This window comes from Neofelis nebulosa, chromosome 6 (genome assembly GCF_028018385.1).
Source record: "Neofelis nebulosa isolate mNeoNeb1 chromosome 6, mNeoNeb1.pri, whole genome shotgun sequence".
Classification (NCBI taxonomy): Eukaryota; Metazoa; Chordata; class Mammalia; order Carnivora; family Felidae; genus Neofelis; species Neofelis nebulosa.
This window is the reverse complement of record NC_080787.1, coordinates 143674349-143688923: the sequence shown is the minus strand read 5'-3', so window position 1 is coordinate 143688923 and position 14575 is coordinate 143674349.

The following is a 14575-nucleotide window of genomic DNA, read 5'->3' as shown; positions in this document are numbered from 1 at the left end:
ATGATTATGGATATGTCCCTCTGGAACTTCTGACAATTTTACATCATAAAATTGGAGGCTGTGTGGCCAGCTACGTACAATTGCAGGATCGTTATATATTTTGTACAAGAATTTCCCTCTTACCGTTCTGGAACACTCATCATTATTCCTGATAAAGTTTTTGCCTTAAAGTCTGTATTGTTCTGATATTAACCTAGTCACTCTACCTTTATTCTTCTTAGTGTTTCCCTGCATGTATTTTCTAATTTCCTTTCACTCTCATTCTTTGTAGTGACATCTTAAATATGCTGCTTGTAAGCAGCATATCTGTGACTTTTTGAGAGAATCTCTATGTTCTAACTGGCACGTTTTGTCTGTGTACATTTACTGAAGACTGCTGATACAGTAAGGGATACGGGTAGCTAAGGAACATAGATTTTATATAACAATGTAGACGTAGCAGAATGAAGGGGGGGGGAATAGGAGGACAATGGGGGGAAAGGTGAAGAGGTAAAATAAGTTTGCTGACTGCCTCCTATTGTCCACTCAGAGGACCTAGAAGGATGGTTGCCCCAGCAGTAATGAGTTTCCTTTAATATAAGGATTCTCATCTTTAATATAATTCATGACTAAGAGAAACAAGGACCCTTGAGGAAATGGCTGAGCGCAAGCCAGAGTAAAGAAGGTACAATGTGAGCCTAGAATATCTTGTTCTTCCAAAAAGCAAAAGCATTTTCAAGATTAATGGCATCTGTCAGAAGGACACAGGAGCCAACTTGAAGGGGCTGTTCAGTGGCCAGAATTACGTCAATTGGAACATCAAAAAGAATAATGACTGTGGTTGATTGAAGCACTTAGCATCTATGAAAATCCATGTATCTAAAATAACTCTAAAAAAAGAGAAAAGAAAAAAAACCATTTGTTACCCATTGAGATCACTCTTCAAGCAGCTCCTTGTTTTCAGAAGTGTTAAATAAAGGGAAGAAGCTCAAGCAAGAGCTTTACTTTAGGATAACCAAATAGTCTCAGTTGAGGAAGCGAAAAACACTCTTTGGTAGAAGAATGCCAGATAATATATTTAGAAGAAATGATGGAATTAGGAATTCATCCCTTTACAACTTTAATTTATTCAAAACAAGATTATCGATTGTTGTTAGCATTAAGTAAATGTTTGGCCGGAAATAGAACGTTTGTTGTTTTGTTTTGTTTTGTTTTTTGATGCCAAAGGAACATGAGACAGTCACAAAGAAAAACATCAGATTCTATAAGGGAAAAATAAAAAACAACTCTAAAGGACTTTTTGTAACAAGTAACCAGAATGAGTATCAAGAGATATTAAGGAATCATTACCATGTGAGATAATGTTATTTGGATATATAGAGAAATGTTACCACTTTTTAAGAAGTATAAAAAATAATAAAATGATGACTGTGTAAATGAAATGCAAGATATCCATCATGTCTTAAATTTCTGTCATATCAGTCTGTTTTGCTACAAGAGTAACTTACAGTTCTTTAGGGGAAAAAATGATTATGCAAATATATACACACACATCTGTTTCTTTTCTATTATTAGTTCTTAACGTTTTAATATTCACAATAAAATGTATTAAATAAATAAACATAACAAAGTCTAAAGTTAGTTTATCTACAACTCTTACTCTAGCAGAAGCTTTACACTAATCGTAGCCCTTGGATCTTACATGCTACTGTTGCTCTGTATTTTTAGTTAAACTCTGTGTTTTATACCCTACTAAATCAATTACCGTCATCATCATCATTGGTTTCCCACATGTTTACATTTTGCGGGTTTATCACCGCTTCTTGTATCCCACACAAGAGGGAGCATGCAATTCTTTCCATACTTCGTCCTTTGATAATTCTTTCAATTTTGTTCCATGAGTGGTAGATTTTCCCAATCTTTTTTTGTCCAAAAATGTCTTTATCTAACCCTCATTCCTAAATCATAATTGAGCTGGGTATAGAACTATAGTTGAAGATTATTTCTCAAACCTCTTTGAAATCTTAGTACTTTGTTTTCTCCTTGCTTTTGTTGCGATTGGAAAGCGTGCAGACAACTTAGTTGCTATTAATTTGGAAGTATTCTCTTTTGGTGTTATTGTTTTTCTAGATCTGAAACTTCCTTTATTCTGCCATGGATTCATTGTGCTCCTTGAATCTAAAAAAGTCTGGTAACTCTTTCATGTGGTACCGTTGAATATTACCTTTCTCCCAGTCTCACTAGTCTGTTTTTCTGCATCTGCTATTTCATGTGTTGAAATTTGTCATTCTGATCTCCATATCTCTTAACTGCTCCTCATATTTCCATCTTTTTATCTCTTTGCTCTGAACATTGCACAGTTCCTTCAAATATATCTTTTACTTCACTAAGTCTATGTCCAGCTATTTAACCTGTCTCCTAGACTTTTTACTTTAAAGATTGTGTTTTTAATTTCATGAAAATGTATTAGTTCCCTTTTCTAACAGGACTATCCTTTATACCCACCAAACATATTTGCTTTATATTTCATTTTATATGTTACAACCTCATTATCTCAAGTTTTTGATGTTTAACATTCTTGTTTACCTTATACACTGGTTTTCTCCCATCGGGGACTGTTGGATCTCGAGTTTTGAAATACTGGATTGTGCGCTCATTATTTGGCAGATGGGGCCTCTGTCAATAAAACTTCTTATGGTCTGGGTTATAAAAGTATTTCTAGTGATTTTTTTTTTCTTCCTGCGAGGAGCCTCAGGGCTATCACTAGCCCAGAACCATTTCATGTGAATTTCTCAATTTAAGAATTCCCAGGTAATTCAGAAAACGTAAGTTCAGTCCCCAAATTAAGGTAGGGCTATGTCTGTATTTATCAATTCTCAGAATCCAGGCTGAGACACACAATCATCATTGTCATCTTTCCCAACTGGTGTGCAGAAACTCCCCAAGATGCCCGTTCAGTGCACATGTAGCCCTTTGAGGGTCTTGGCTTACACACTTACCACAGTGGTTTTCATTTCACTGTTCCTTTTTGTCTCCCATACCATATGGTCCCATTGCAGTTCAGCTCTACATTTCACATAATTTGTATATTTCATCCCACATTCCTAGTTGTTAGTTGCAAGCGAGCTTTCGGATCGCCTGGTTTACCGTATTGCCACAAACGGAAGCACTGATTCTTTTTTTCTTTTAAACCTCACGTGACATCAATGTTCCTCATCACCTTTTACCACTTTTACTCAAATTCCAGCAGAAGAAAAATGAATTTATTCATACTAACATTTGAGTCTTCTTTCATGAATGTCTCTCAGGATAAGTTATGTTCCTCTGAAATTCCTGTGTGCAAACCTTCAAAATCTCCTACTGCTATTTCATTGACCTACATTTGGCCAATAAATTTATTCCTGAAGAAAGCAATTAGGCAAGGGGAGCACTGTCTTTCACTTGATATGTTCCTGGCTTTCATATGTTCATCTTTATTATTGTCAACTTTAATCTCTTTGATATTGCTGTCTTTTCTATTCCTTGGGAATTGTACTTGATTCGTCTCCTATTTGTTAGAGAGCTTCTCCTGTACCTATATGCTCCCTTATTCTTACCTATCCCACTGAAAGTTAGACCTTCTGGTTTCTTTTTGAGTCAATGATCCAGGAAGCTCTTTTCCTCTCCTGATCCCTCTCATGTACCTAAATGACCTTGTCTCTTCCTAATCCGTTCCTAATGGACTTACTGCCTCAGACTCAATATTTTTGACTTTTTACAGGACCCATTGCACTTTTTGTTCATCACCATATGTTTAAAATCCTGCTATTTCTTTCTACAGAATAGTAGCAACCATTCTAGGGTACCAATAAATTGTCTTTTGGAGACAGAGTCTTTGGATGCTTAAGGTCCTGAGATCCCCACTCTCTTCTCTCTTCAATCTCTGCCTCATGTGTGTACCAATGTGTATGATTACAACTTTCTAGATTAAATTTCCAGAATTCTGAACTCAAGATTTCCCAATTACAACTTCTTCCTTTCCCTCTTTTTCCCCTCCCTTCAAATTCAGGCTTATAGAATACCTTAACACGATGGTTATTTTGAGGTTGCCAAATAAAAAAACTTTTTTTATTGGAAAGTGTCACCAATATCAATCATTAGCACCATTCCAGAGCTAAATGGGAAGGAATAACTATGATCATCTCTTCTTCCCTATACCCTATCATAATTACATATCCCCGTCCTCTTTATCCCTGCCATATGTATAAAATTATTTTTATTATCTTTATTTTATCAGATAAGCATTGTCTAGAATAAAAGCAATCTCCATATCCTTAGTTGTATCAAGGGAGTATTTCTGAGAGCCTTAATAAAAGGAGATTCAGAAGACAAATCAATTAATAAGTATAAATTATAATTAATATTTGGCCAGCACCATGCTACCTAGGGTAGAATTCCTACCCTAAAGGGTCCTACAATTCTTATAATGAAAGGAATATGGCATGAGAGACAGGACAATGAATTACTGCAGGTGTGTGTGTGCACATGCGTGCATGTGTGTGTGTATTTAAACAAATAGCACCATGAATGGCAATCAGAAACATTTTCAGAAATTTAAAATAAGGTGCATAAGACGAACACCATATGATTTCACTCATATGTGGAATTTAAGAAATGAAACAGATTAACATGGGGGGAAAAGAGAGATGCAAACCATAAAACAGACTTTTAACTATAGACAGCAAACTGAGGGTTACTGGAGGGGAGGTGGGTGAGGGGAAGGGCTAGACAGGCGATGGGTATTAAGGAGGGCACTTGCTGTGATGAGCGCTGGGTGTTATATGTGATGAATTGCTAAATTCTATGCCTGCAACTAATATCACACTATATGTTAACTAACTGGAACTTAAATTAAAACTTGAAACTAAAAAAAAAAATGTATAAAAATACATTTTATTTTGATTCAAGAATCCTGAAAACTTTCTAAATACCTTCTTGTATCTCCTTTGCCAGGACACTTCAGAGAGGTAACAGAGGACATTGGGTAAATGTTGTAATGGTTTGTTGTTGTGGAAATGAAGCAGAACAGGGGCCAATGTTCATTCTGTGCAATCTCATTGTTACTGAATTCAGGTAGCTGCCCACTCTATATCAGTCATTCGAAGTTAAAAGATGATTTATTTTTTCTAAAATTGATTTTTGACAGGTGAGTATTCTTTGAGGCCCTGTGACTCCAATTCATCCTCCCACATTCAAAAGATGTATTTGAAAGGCTATTGTGAACATGGCCTCAACCTCACAGCTTGTTAATGAGCACGCAGTCTGAGCCTGAACATGTCCCGTCATCCAGAATCCACAAGATGGCAGTAGCGGTCACTTTTTGTTTTCCTCTCTAAGAAATTAATTTTATGACTCACTTATCTGGGTTTTTTTTTTTTTTTTTTTTTTTTTTTTAATTTTTTTTTTTTCCAACTTTTTTTTTTATTTATTTTTGGGACAGAGAGAGACAGAGCATGAACGGGGGAGGGGCAGAGAGAGAGGGAGACACAGAATCGGAAACAGGCTCCAGGCTCCGAGCCATCAGCCCAGAGCCTGACGCGGGGCTCGAACTCACGGACCGCGAGATCGTGACCTGGCTGAAGTCGGACGCTTAACCGACTGCGCCACCCAGGCGCCCCTCTGGGTTTTTTTTTTTAAGAAAAAGATAAAGATATCTCTTCTTCTGAAATATTCTTTAATATGATTAGTAACAATCAATTTGATATCTCTGAAAATGCTTCAAATAATAGAAAAGTGCCTGCTTACATCTTATTCTTTGGGTCAGTGTTTATAAAGTTGATCGCCTCATTCCTCAAATTTCTCTATCTCAAACTTCTACTTTCAGATGCTGATACTGTGCAGTGAAGTACAGCAGTTACTAGTAGCCACGTGTGCAATTGAAATTTAAATTAATTAAAGTTAACTAAAATTTAAAATCCAGCTCTCAATTGCACCTGCCGTATTCTATGGGTTCAATAGTCGCATGAGGCTAGTGGCGGCCATATTGCACAAGGCAGATAGAAAGCGTTGCCGTCGCCACAGAAAGTTCTACTCGAGAGCCCTGCCTGAGGGATAATGGCTCAAAGATATGCATGTACTTCCAGAAATTGATATATACAAATTGTATCCCTTGTCAGTGCCTTTCTCTGCGAGGCTGACATTCTGAAATGGAAATAAAGGGGAATCGAAAATTGGGATTAAAATGCAGACTTTCACACTCATTTGTGTACGATGTAAACTGGGAATATTACTGCATCCTCTAAAATGTTCACATGACGACCATGTGTTTAGAGTGTAAAATTTTGGACATCCTCAGAGCAGCCATTAGCATCTTCTTTTCTTTTCTTTTCTTTTCTTTTCTTTTCTTTTCTTTTTTTTTTTTTTTAAACTCTACTTACATCATTGAAGCCCAGTGTGGTCATGGCTTTCAGAAATACAAAAACAAAAGTAGTTGAACTGGAAAGGAACCTGGAGATCATCTGGTCCAGCCTCCTTGTGTGATTTAACAGGACACAGGACCAAAGGATGAGACAAGCTGTATAACAGGCAGTCCCCTAGTGCAGAAAACCTGAAACAAATTTGATTCTGGGTGATCTTGGTTGAACTTTTCTTTACCTAACTTGCATTACAAGGAAAACGAAGGATTGGGAAAGGTCATATCCAAGTTTGCTTTCAGTTCTAAATTTCTCTTTTGTAACACATTTCGTATTAAGAATTAAAGGGGTTTCAAAGTCACGAGATAAAGACAGAACATCTACCTTGAGTATTAATTGTATTCAAAGAATTGAGGAGAAAGTGTTTAATAGTTTGGCTGGCAAGTGATTTAAAAATTATCTTTTTATCTTTAAAAAATGCAGATACTATGGGAGAGATAAAACATGAAGCTACAAAGGAATGTGATGCCTGGAGTGGGCTATTTGAGATACACTCCCAAATCCCTGAAGGATTCTCATTCATTCTTTCTGCCTTTAAGGACAGTTTTTATGTATTTGAGAGAAGCTTCCATAGGCAACTGCACATGAGTGAAAGCCTTCCAATGTGACAAGTTTGGAGACCTGATCATGAGTTGATAAGGTCTGTTAAGTCCAGAAATGTCATTGGTGAAATCTGTGCTAGGGTTAAAGTTAGTTCACAATAAAATACAAATTAAAAGTGGAATGCTTAATAGTGGCGATGATGGTAATTATATCAGAAAACTGAACTAAGAAATATAATGAAGTTTTATAAAAGTGTATAATCTGAGATCCCTAAAGGTGAAGTAAAAGTAAGTAGAATGAGTGGTATCCTTCTCATTTTATAATAAATGAAGGAAATATTGTATAAGCAAAGAAGGCAAACCGATCCAAATTTAGAAAAATCAGAGGGATAGAATGCAAACTTTTTGTTTGTTTGTTTGTTTGTTTGTTTTAATCAGGAACATTGGGCTTATATAACAAACATTGCGTTCAATAGCAATTTAACGAATGATGGAAAAGTACTCTTCATAAAGTCATTTCTTAGGTTGACCTTGGATCAAGATGAAAAACATGTTGCTGTTCTGGAAATTTGTCAAACCGCTTTTACAGAAGGCTAAACACCAATATTTTCTAGTTATGTAGCATTTAAGTGACCTAACTTGCTACAAGGTAGATCTTAGAGAATATGGACAAATGAATGTCTTCAGCGATCACTTCTTTTCTCAGTAGTACATGCTTTATTTTCTTATCTTGCATAGCAACAGAACGCCAATTCCATACAAAAGCTATATTATACTAAAAGAAGGGAGTTCAGACATATCCTTAAATATCAGTTGTTTAAAGCAGAAGCGACATAAAAGAAGCATCTACAGAAATGATGTGTATCCCTCAAAAGAAACAACCAACAAATATTATTTATCCACGAGCCTGTTGTAAACTAAGAGTGGAAATACCTTGTTAATTCTTGTCTTAGATATTCAGTTGGTAATGGCGATTACATACCAATCAGTGGATGACTTTTCTCTGGATTTTTTTTTATTGCAGTAAAAGAAAACGTAACAGTAAACTTCCCATCTTAACCATTTTAAGTGTTGAGTTCAGAAATGTCAAGTATATTCTCATTGTGCAACAAATTTCTAGAGCTTTTTGATCTTGCAAAACTAAAATGTTATACGCAATGAACACTAATTCTCCTCCCTCCCTTCAATCCTTGACAGCCACCTTTCTACTTTCTGTTTCTATGACTTCGACTACTTTAGATATTTCATACGAGTGGAATCACTTGTCCTTCTGTGACTGGCTTGCTTCACTTAGCATAATGTCCTCAAGTTTCACCCATGTTGTAGTTTATGACAGGATTTCCTGCTTCTTTGAGATTGAATAATATTCCACCGTATGTATATACCACATTTTCTTTATCCATTCACCCATCGATGGGCATTTGAGCTGCTTCAACCTCTTGGCTCTTGTGAGTAATGCCATAATTAACACGAGTGTGCAAATGCCTCTTTCAAATCCTGCTTTGAGTTACTTTGAATATACACTCAGGAGTAGGAGTGCTAGGTCATATGGTAATTTTTAATTTACCTAGTTTAAAATTTTTGAGGATCCTCCCTTCTGTTTTCCATAATGGCTCCACCATTTTACATTCCCACCAACAGTGCACAAGGGCTTAAATTCCTTCACCTCTTCATCCACACCGGACATTTTCTTTTGATAATAGCCATCCTAATAGACAATGATCGCTTACATGTCGCCTCATTGAATGCAACTGTGACAGCCAGGCTTTTAACAGGAATCTTTATAGCAAGCAACTCAAGATGGAGGGTTGCTTGGATGACGTGAGTCACAGGATTGTAAGGGTTGCAACATCCTTACATCTTTATGTTTAATTAATGAGAAATGTAATAATAGCGAGGAATCCAATAGCAGTCCCCACAGTATGTAGCTGTAGTCTTCGCTGATGCAGTATCGTGCCATCAAAAGAAGACAGTTTTGTTTCCCAATCTTGCTCCTGCCGATATCACATTGTGAATAATGGGAAAATACTTAACCGCTCCGAGCTCGTTTTCCACATTTGTGAATCAGGAATAACAATATCTACTGCACTGCACATTATTGGCATGAGGATTAAATGAAAGGATGTACATAAAATGCCTGGCACATAATAGGCTATCAACAAATGTTAGCTTCTTTTCCCTTAATCCCCAAATTTATTTCTCATGCAACTTAATATATGGAGAGATCAAGACCTGAATTTTTAACAGAAGTCTGATGGGAAGTTCCAGGAGACCTTCAGAAACTACCCTAATTTTTAGGATTTTCTACAGTAATTTGCACCAAACGTTCAAACTGAATTACCCTACATGAAGAGAAGTCTACTACTCAAAATAAATTCAAGTAATGGTTTTTCCTAAACCATAAGCTAAATCATGCCACACCTCCACTCAAACCCTCCCATGGCTTCCTACTAAAAGCTTTTAAGCCATAGATGGCAGTTATTTCTGGCCATTCTGATCACTGCTGTAGACCCAGTACATAGAATAATGCCAAACAGATAGCAGGTCCTGAATACCTATTTATTGAATAAATACATAAATGAGCTAAGGACTAAATGAAGTTGTCAAATTGAAGGAATTTCCATATGGTCCCCCCGAGTTCTGTCCAAATGTCCTATTTATTTTTCGAGGCCTTTCTTCACTTCCAACCAGGGTCCTTGAAATGGGGTCAGGAGACCAGTCACTCCCTAGTAATGGAAGTTGTCATTTGCCCTCTGACGTTTGGCTCTACAATGAGTACAGGTGGCTCTTCCGATGCTGTAAACTCCGTTTCTCTTCTCCCCTGGAAAAGAGACCTCGCTCCAGCTCATCCTTCATGGCAGTGTAAAAACTCAGAGCATTAGCATTAGAGGCCGAGTGAGTCTAAGACACAGTGAGTATTTTCAAACCCATCTAACGCACCCTTCTCACAGATGGAGGCACACAAGGGTCATCAATAATATTTGGCTCTTTCTATATAAATAAGGTTACCCTGAGACTTATCTTCATGGTTTCACTTAACTGTGTTGAGCTGTAGTTATGCGTTTGAGCAAACATTTCTCTCTTTGGATGACATATCATTGTAAGAACAATGGCCTATTGGTAAACACTTTTCCTAAGCCAGGTAATCTAGCAATAAAATTTTATTAGAGCCACTTCTAATCTTGCATCCAGGTTCCTAAAATTACTGTGTCAATTACAGTGTGCCTCAAACAAAATGTTTAACCAGACCTGTACTTGGAGCCTGTACTTTAGGAAAACTGGATTTTCACATACTCAATGGCAGTGTGTGTGGGTGTGTGTGTGTGTGGGGGGGGGGTGTATGGTAGACAGAGACAGGGAGAGAGACAGAGTGCTTAGAATTGGTTTACCAAATAGTCAACTAAGAATTTAGAAATAGATTCTCTTTGGTTTGCTTTCAGATATTTTCAACATGGTCTGACTGATACTCTAATCAGTGTGACCAAGAAGTCCTGAACTCAACTAAATGTATGTGGTTGGGTGATATTCCCTCAAAGACCCAGAAAGAAAAAATATATACGTAAGGAGAGAAAACAGGTTACTAGATTGAAGTATTAATGAGTGAAATTTGGAAAAATAGACTTAATGCCTTAGAATATTGTTTTCAAAATTAAAGTGTGTACATATCACCTGAGAATCCTGTTTAAAATGCAAGCTTTTTTTCATGAGTTCTGGACTGCGATCAAGATTCCGCATTTTCAACAAGTCCAAGGGGATGCTGAAGCCGCTGGTCCTCAGTCCACACTGAGTAACAGCACTTTCAAACATGCTAACCAAAAGCCTAGCTCCTCAAATTGATAAAGAAGCCATCCACACAATGTAAGTAAATGCCAAAAGTGATTTTAGAAGGCTCTTGAATCATTGTTAGTTCACTGATGGGATCATGATCACATTATGGGAAGGGATCATTATTTTATTAGTGTGCTGTAACTCAAGTTCTCTTCATCCCACGGTGTGAATCATTGATGCGTACCCTGCGGTTGTTGCCGTGAGTCTTTACTGCTTGAATTCAAGAGCTACAGGATGAGTCTTGTCTTAAACACTTCCCACATTTGTAAGAAATGAAACAGAATCATATATGGCAACACTGTATCAACCTCAGTGATTGGAATGATTGACATAAATAGGGAGAAGCCGAGATTCAATAAAAGCTCTGTTAAAAGTTCATCTGTAGGGGCTCCTGGGTGGCTCAGTCAGTTGCGCGTCCGCCTTCGACTCAGGTCATGATCTTCCACTCATGGGTTTGAGTCCCGCGTCGGGCTCTGTGACAACAGCTCAAACCTGCTTCGGATTCTGTGTCTCCCTCTGTCTCTGACCCTCCCTAGTTTATGCTCTGTCTCTCTCTGTCTCAAAAATATCTCAAAAATAAAATAAAACATTAAATTTTTTTTTAAATGTTCATCTGCGGACAAGGTTTCTTTACTCAAGGTTTCTTTACTTAGCCTTGAACTTTAGGAAAAGCTCTAAAGAGTGATGAGGCATGTAGAAAGACCTGGAGATGCTCTGCATCACTTGGAGGACAGCAGCTTGCTGCTTACTTGTCTCCTCAGTCTCTGTAGTCCCCCTGCCTCCTCCTAGCACCAGTGCCAAGAAACCATGCTGGGCCATTGTAAGCATCCACAGCTCTCTCCAGGGAACGTTCGGCGTCAGAGGCTAGGCATTAACAACATGGAACAAAAGAAAGGAGACGTTATATGAAAGAGCCAGAGTGGAAATTCCAAATAAGACCATTCAGTATGTGAATAAAATTCATTTACTTTTGAACCTTCCCTACAGAGTTCTCTGGGATACCCTGTTGTGCCGCATCCAGAAACAAAGCAAAGTCGGAGAGTCATTTTCCTAACTGAACAGAAATAGAAGTTGGAGTAGTTGGGAGTATATTCAGAAATAGCAGATTCATCCACCTACAGCAAAGAGAAGACTCACAGACCTTTGAATTTGGCAGTTCCATGGTCTGACTCACTTGTTTAAATAACAAAACATAATTTATGTGCCTCATAATGTCAGAGCTCTAGACAAAATGATTTTGGCTATGACACATCAAATTGAATACTAAGGAGAAAAAATGACTTATTCTTTACTCAACAGGTGTCAAGGTCAGTGTGACTTGCCTGAATATTGAAGCACACGTTTGGCAGGCAAGATGGGCACATTATGATGGGTTGAGCCATATTGGTATTAGAGTCAAATAGGTGTGAGATTGCGAGCCTAAGGGCTGTAGCTATGGAAGAAAGTATAAGGAAAGGAAGACAGAGAGCCAATGACTCAACCATGGAGAAATTTTACACTTAGAGACAGGTAGAGAGAGAAGAGCCATGAAAGCTCTATTAAAGGAGTCACAGTTGAATGTGTTGGCCAACGACAAGAGAATGGCTCAGGACAGGGATGGAGGTATCCAACGTCATTAAACGTGGGACAAAGTTCAAAAAGTATGAGCGCTGACAAAAGTCACTGGATTTCGCCTGTAGCTGATCATTGTTTTACCTTGGGTATAGCATAGCCAATGAAGACGAGATTAGAAAGTGTTAAAGCCAACGAAGATGAGGTTAGAAAGTGTTAAATTTACAGGATAAAGTAAATGGAAACAGAGGAGTTTCACCTCATATGAAAAAAGATTAAAAGCAGCAGGATAGAGAGAAGACACTCACATCGACATAACACGGGGGATCCATGCCTGGGCGTCAGTGTCCTACCCAGAGTAGATGTTGGCAGTGTCTTTTCTGAGAAGGGTAAGTGGAACTGAAGCTCTACAAGAGTGCGCTTGTTCTGAAACGGTTGGGGAGGTAACATGAGCAGAACACAAAGACTTCAGAGAAAAACATAAGCACGTGTAAAGTTGGCACATTTTAGCACTACGCTGATCTCAAAATTCACTTTTTAAAAAACCACTGCCCATCTCTTTGATGACTTTAAGTTCCTCATCTCCGTCCTGAGAATCCCTAGGGAAGCAAATTTTGCCACTCCAAGATAGGTCTCTTTGGCATATTGATCATGCTGCACTGGTCATTTTTAGGAAAGTGCAGACACAGGAGAAGCCCTGAAAACTGAGGAGAAGTCATCTTTTTGTAAGAGACATTTACATGTATGAGGGAAATCTCTATTTGTAAGGTTGTCTGCCTCAGTACCATCACCAGAGGGTGATGACTCTAAATCTCTAGAACCTGTTATCAGTGGAGAAGGCCTAAACTTAAATCCGCATGACCTGTGCTGACCACACTTTTCCCGGTAACCTCCCATAACTCGTCCCATACCCCCAACATCTTATTTTTCCTTTAGCTAGAGATGGTATTTAAGGTGATGGCTTCGCCTGTTTTGAGGAGTTATCCAGTATCTTCCATGGATACAGGAAGTAGACATGTTACTAAACTTGTGTGATTTTCTCCTCTCAGTCTACCTCATGTCAATTTAATTCTCAGACCAGCTAGAAGAACTTGAATGGGTATGGTAAATTTTTTCCTCCCCCACACTAGTAGACAAAGAGCTGAGGGTCAGAATTCAAGTGAATAGGTCAAGGTGGTTTGGGCTGGCTGATCACTCAAAGCAAAACAACAAGGAAAATGTGCAGCCAGAAAGGAAGACAATAAGAGAGACGTTTACAGGCTTCATAAGTAGCAAGGAGAATCTATGGCTGAAGTGGGGTTCCACCAGAGCTAGGAAGTTACTCCTAGGGACCATGTCAATTTTTGCTGCAAAAAAACACATTAAAAATTCCTGGTTTCAGGCACTATCCATTGAGTATACAGGCCCATTGGGCAGTCATTTCTGATGATCTGAACCAGGCTCAGTCGATCTTGGCTGAGCTCCCTCATGTGTCTGTGGCCAGCTGATGTGTTCTCTGAGGGTTGGCTGTTTCTTGGATGGCCTCACCTCAGAAGACTCATCTCTCCTCCAGATAGGTTACCTTATCTGTCCAGATAGTCTTATCTCTCCAGCAGGTTAAGCTGGGTATGTTCTTATGGTGAGATACCAAAAAAGAAGATATGCAAGCAATTTTTTAAGTCTTTGCTCACATCTAGATGACTGTTTCCCATTGGTCAAGGCAAGTCACATGGTTAAGCCCAGAGCCAGTATGGGAGAGTCCGACCAAAAAAATGGTGCAAATTGAAACCACTAATGCAATCAGCATACCACAGTAAGGAGCCCAAATCAGGGCATTGGTAGTTTGCAGCTAAGTGACAAGAACACATTAAGTGCATATACCTTCTGATAAAGAAAAACCTGTGGACAAACACATAGAAAGGAAATATTGAGCCTGTAAATACTTGCTCAAAAGTAATTAAAGAAATAAAGACCATTTAAATCCTGGCCGCACGTTTCTACCTGCTAAGGTTTAAGAATTCAGTGTGGGAGCTTCAGGCTAGATATAAAGAAAATCTTGCTGACAATGAGAGTTGTTAAACACTGAAATGGATTACCAAAGGAAACTGTAATTTCCCTTCCTTTTATATACTTAAAATCAGACTAGCTACCTAGTTATCTGGTATGTGTTCTTGGACAGAAGCAGAAAAATGAACTAATTGACCTTTTAGAGTTCCTCCAGATCTATTATTGTCATGCCGAACC